The sequence below is a fragment of the Cyprinus carpio genome, chromosome B1, assembly GCF_018340385.1.
Source record: "Cyprinus carpio isolate SPL01 chromosome B1, ASM1834038v1, whole genome shotgun sequence".
NCBI classification, from domain to species: Eukaryota; Metazoa; Chordata; class Actinopteri; order Cypriniformes; family Cyprinidae; genus Cyprinus; species Cyprinus carpio.
The window spans coordinates 27261864-27267903 of NC_056597.1; the positions used below are offsets into that span (position 1 = coordinate 27261864).

Consider the following 6040-nt stretch of genomic DNA (forward strand, 5'->3'; position numbering starts at 1 on the left):
TGCCTGGTGGAGCCTGCGGCTTGTCTATCCCTCCGAGCATACCTGACCGCCACCCCGCTTCATGCATCCTGCCTGGTTTCAGTCTGGATATAGTTTGCGTTTTCCTGTTCTGTGTTCACCAAGACAACCTGTGATCGTGGGACAGCCTGTGTTACATTTATCTCTTTATTTCAATAAATCATTAACCAGCTTTCGCTTTTGGGTCTATTTCGAACTGTGACATAAAACCCAGTCCAATTTGAAGTAACAGTAGTGTCTGACAAATGAATATGCTGGAGTATGTTCTTGAATGTGTTAGATCATGCATATAAATAAAATATCCTCCATTTTGTCTGGTAACAGAACAACAAAATTGTCTAATGCCCAAAATCTGTCAACAGCAATTCTTGTCTGGTACCCAAAACTGTATTAACAGTCTTCTATCAGTCAAGAAACCAAGAAGCCAGTAAAGAGCAGAAGCAGTCAGACAAAGTGATGATAAAAGTACCAGAGTTTATTGAATATTCTTAGTTGTAGTATGCATTAAATGCTCATACTTCGTCTGACCAGCACAAATCCAACAAGTAATGTTACACCAAACCTCTTCACAACAACATCCCATCCCATAAACCTTAAAATCTCTATAAACATTCCCCTTATTTCTTATTCATGAAAAACAAACAGACCTTGAAACCACACAGCCATAAGACTAAACAACAATGGAAAAAATAATATAAAAAAATCAAGAATTATAATATAAATGACCAATCAAGTAATGAATCAATGAAATTAGTATATAAATGGCTATAATGGTTATTGTAAAATGATTAAATGTAATAATAAAATGATTCAGTGATAAATTATCATAAATGAATGAATGAAGGAATGAAAGCAAAAACACAACAGAAATGTATGTTTTTTCTCTTGAAGCAAAACATACACAGTTTTCTATTTGAGGATCCTTAAATCCTTCAGAGAGATAGCATTTTCTGTTCTTAATTTTTTACAAATTTTTTCATGAAAAGCCTCCCAAACAATGTGTGGTGACAGATGCTTTATTGTATTTATATTATTATTATTTTTTTTTTACTTTTCTGATGATTAAGGAAATTTGGCATTTGTTTTTTTCTCATATTTATAATCCTATGGAACAGGAAGCGTAGTCACCCTGGTGTGCTAAAATTGTAAAATATGAATGGGAATATGATATAGAAATCATAGATTCCTCAAGAACTCTGTGATCCCTGTCTCATCTGAAAGATATCAAAGACAAGATGTTCAAAAATGCAATTTTTAGATGTTAAAAACAGTAAAATATTTACACTTTTTAGTTAATATTTCAACAATTTAACAGAAAATTCATGATTCAAAATGGTTCTATTAGTGTTGGTTAATGGTCACATGGGAGTATTTTTGTTATATTTTTGTATTTATATTTAATTGTTTAGTTTTGTTTCATCCTTTAAAATTCATAGGCCAAAAAATTATATATATATATATATATATATATATATATATATATATATATATATATATATATATATATATATATATATATAGTTATTGCCATTTGAACTGAATATTAAAAATCTCATATAGAAAACTATATCTATCTATAAGAGTTTTTATAAATTATATCACAATTTCAGTTTTATTGTAATTAATTGTTCTTCCTCATTTTAATTTGAGATTAAATTTAATTATAAGCTTTTCATTAACCTCAGAAACCCCCAACTGGGAAAAAACCCCAGAAGTCTGTACTAGAGTGTAGAGAGTTGAGCTATGGCTATAGTGGTTGTGGGTTATTTTGATGGCCAATGCCAGTTTCCTCATAGGCTATATGTGATATGACAATATTTAATTAAAATATTTTTTAAATTACACATGCTAGTGGAATGCATATTTATTTACATAATAAGAATAATATAATAAACAGAATAAAAACAAGTGTAATAAATTATAAATAAATCAGAAAATTATTAATCAATTCCTAAAAAGAATGTGACGAGACAAGAAACATTTTTTTGACATTAGGCATGAAAATAAAGTTAATGTGTGCAAATGAGAGTTTATGCTTGGTTAGTGGTTTCCTCTATGTTCTTCTGAGTATTTTTGGATTTTAAATAAAGCTTTGTTGTGCTTGTTTGCTGAACGGTAAAATGTAATACCAAACTAGAATTAGACCCTCGAATTTCCTTTTAACCATTCTTTCGTTTTTCTTTTTTTTTTTTTTTTTTACTAAACAATTGGTCCCTCTCATGGTTATGGCATTGGCTGTATACAGGATATTAGAAGGATCTTGTTTAAATTTGGATTTAGTAGAATACTGTTTTACTGTTTACTAGAATCAAATATATATATGTAATTACTATGGAAACTGTGTGCAAATGCTTTTGCCTCCTCTTGTAAGCTGGTTAATTATGACAAATATATAATTTTGAGAAGATATACAGTATTTATGGTTTCATTAAAAATCTAAAAATGACATCATGCACAAAAATATAATCTGTAATAAGATGATATTACTGTAGCATTTAATAAATCTAAACAGGATACATGCACTCATGTGTAGTTTACTATGAGGAATAAACAAACATTATAGAGAAATGAGTATTTCTCTCAGGGTGGGTTTCTTTTAAAAGTTGATTTCTGTTTAGTCACTAACCCAACTAGACAAAACTATTCAATTGTGCCATTACAGACCTCTGTCACACCACACCAGCAGAGGGAGGAGCCTCGTCTGAGTTCTGACTGTTTCCTGCTCCCCTCTACAATCATTTCCTGTTTGACTGCTATAAAGCTTGACAATCCATGTGTCACAATGTGCATACTATCCACCCCCTATCTGCCCTAAATAGTATAGAAAATTACTAGCACATAGAATTTAGGATTGATAGTATGCACATTGTGGCGTATGAAGCAATAACTTTTGAGTCTTTGTGAAGTATTGCCACTTTTACCCAGTTCTTCTGCCTTTCTGATCAGTTTCCTTATTTTGCCTGATTGTCTTGTGTATGGTTCTGCCTGTTTACTCCATTCATGATTGTCTGGATTATTAATTTGTTTGGTAGCCTGATTGGACTGATGACTGTGTTTGAACATTTTGCCTGCCTGTTCACCTTTGCCTTTTGGAATCAGCTTATGAACTCTTACACAGCCTCAGTGATGTCTGTACAACCATAAAACGATACGTTCCATTTAACACACAGGCGTTTCATCAGAATTTATAATGAAACAGGTAAGAGGGTAGCAAAAAAAAAAAAAAAAAAAAAAAAAAAAGAAAAAAGAAAACAGAAATTAAAATTAAATATTAAATATATATATATATATATATATATATATATATATATATATATATATATATATATATATATATATATATATATATATATATATATTGGACATTTTGGAATTAATTTCCTGATTAAATTAAAGAAAAACTGCTTCAAATTATAATAATTAAAAATAAAAGATACAAAATCTTGATTGATTCAGCAACATACTTCAAGTCATATTTAGTTTTTTTTTTTTTTTTTTTTTTTTTTTTTTTTTTTTTTTTGGTTACTTGTCATTGTTTTTTGTAACTGTAATCTATAAAAGCCCTCCTAGGGACAAGTGTTGCAAATTAGCTTAATCTACAAGCACTATGATACATTGCATGGATGACTATTACTTCAGTTTAGTCTGTTTACTGTATCTGTCCCAAAATAAAATAGACAAAATAAAATAAAATAAAATAAAATAAAATAAAAAATGAAAATAATATTAAATAAAAATAAATAAAATAAAAATTATTACTAAATAGGACTTTTATAAGACATGAAACAAAACAAAGCTAAAGAATTTAAAAGAGTCTTTTCCACTGGGTTTTTGTGGAGTAAGATCATCAAAAAGAAAGCACTTTCTCCTTCTTTAGAAGTTAATATGCCCCCTTTTTTCTCTTCCATTTGTACTATTCCATAGTTTTGATGACTTTTTGATGTAAAATAAAATATACAATGTGAAAAAATAATAAATTGATGTTAAACGTCTTTGTGCTGCCTTAATATTTTAAGATTATGCAAATGAAAATGTGTGGTTGTATTAAGTGACCATTTTTTAGTTATCTCTTAAGTTCAAAATTTTTTCTTTCTTTTCCTTTTTTTTTCTTTTTTTATTTAAACAGTCAGCGTAAGTGTATGTTTTAACAAACTTTTTGACTGGCAATGTACAATATGTTCTATGTTCTGAGATATCTTATACATCAGTTAGTTGAGTGCACAGTTTAATACTGTTTCTGCACAGTCAATGTGTTGCTGATGTGACGGATTGGCTGCCTCCCTTCTTATCATCATCACCCCCGCCCATAATCACTGTTCTTCAGAAAGCACCTGACAGGGGAGTGTGTGTGAGAGGTCAGGGGTCTGGCGGCGAGTGAGGAAGCACATAAAATAAGAATGACTTACATGATACTGTAACGCTGTTTACTTTTGCTTGTTGCTGGCAGGATTGCTTACACTGCATGAGTATGTTTTATTCTCCTGTACTTGAGCAGATGTCAAGAGCAGTTTTGGGTTGTTTTCATTCTGGATGATTATTTCTTCTTTATACCAGGATACAGTCAGATCTGGACGCTCTCTGAAGTCACAGGTGAGTGTAGAGATCCCATCTTTGTAGTTGATGGTCAGAGTAGGTTTAGGAGCCTTTGCTGTAAAAGAAACATGGTGGTTATATCATACTACTGAAACTACAATAGAAATGTACAGTCTTATTTTGTTATTATGGTGGAAGGGTTTAAATATTTGTCCTCTTACCATAAACTTTAATTTCCTTTTCTCCAGCATTAATCTCTGTACCGTCACTATTATAAACAGTGTATTTATATTTGCCGCTGTTCTTCAGACTAACACTTTCAAATGTTAATGATCCATCTTCTTCCATTGTTAGACCTGGAATGGGTTTCTTGATCTTCCCATTTTTCCTGTGAATCACGGCATCACTAGAGAGATGGAGCCATGTGATCTCATTAGATTTGTCAGTGTTTTTTGTTGGAAGCTTTATGGTGCAGGACGTTCCCTCTAGTAGATCTGTTTTTACATATCTCTGCAACTATAAGAAAATATATTTATATTAGCATTTATTTCAGATTTCTCAGGGTTGGTTTCTTTTCAAAAGCCAATTTCTGATCAGACATTAACCTTATACGGTTGATTTAAAGCAACACAATGTCGTTTTTCAAGCTTAACATAATGTCTCTAAAACTATTTCAGTGGTAGAACAACTCTTAACCGGACGAATTCTACTGCAGCTGCTACCTGAGCCTCCTATCGCTAAAGCGGAAGAGTGCGACCTGCTTAGCCTGCCGTCCCAATGTGCATAGGCTACTATCCATCCTAAATGATATGTGATATTAGTAATTATCAATACTATTTAGGGCAGATAGGTTGGACAGTATGCACATTGGGACGCAAGGGATATTTTACTCGTAGCCTGGGTCTCAAAACCAACGCCATGGCAGAGCCAGCAAAGAAACCAAAGAAGGTTTTGTCGGAGGAAGTGAAGAAAAGAAAGAGAGGGAGTCAAGGTCGGATGGGCTTACACTCGGTGGAGCGGAGCTGAAAGAGACAACGGGTTGTTAAATTAAATCGTAAGCAGAGCGACTCCCAACAAATGAGAATGGTTTTCTGAATTGGCTGTATCATGTGCACCATGTCTGTTGCGACACCCAAGATCCAAAAATTAATTCCCCAGTCTACTTCACACTCTGACGGTTATTCAGTACAGAGGCTCTTTTACATGTTTTTAATAGCCTTATAAACTTACGAATCACTGCGTTAACCACTGGGAGGTAAGACTTGCAGCAAACTGTTTACATGTGTTTTGCTTTAACACACCAATGACTCCTATAACAACAGGGCCTGTCCGCACAACCTGTATGGGAAATAAGTGTGTCACAAACAACAAAAAAAAATGGGGACCAGCTTTTTTATTATCAGAGATAAATAGTATAAATATTATGAAACCATCTTTTTAAAATAAATTAAATAAATATAAAATTTAAATAAAAGATAATCCATTGTGA

General features: G+C 32.0%; 1 long non-coding RNA gene across 1 annotated transcript; it reads right to left on the minus strand.

The window, feature by feature from the left end:
- Nucleotides 1-4541: 4541 nt before the first annotated feature.
- Nucleotides 4542-5058, minus strand: LOC122136077. Its single transcript, XR_006153903.1, has 2 exons — nt 4773-5058; nt 4542-4666 (listed from the first exon to the last, which is right to left on the minus strand). It is a non-coding gene; the product is annotated as an uncharacterized LOC122136077 (long non-coding RNA).
- Between the last annotated feature and the right edge of the window lie 982 nt (nt 5059-6040).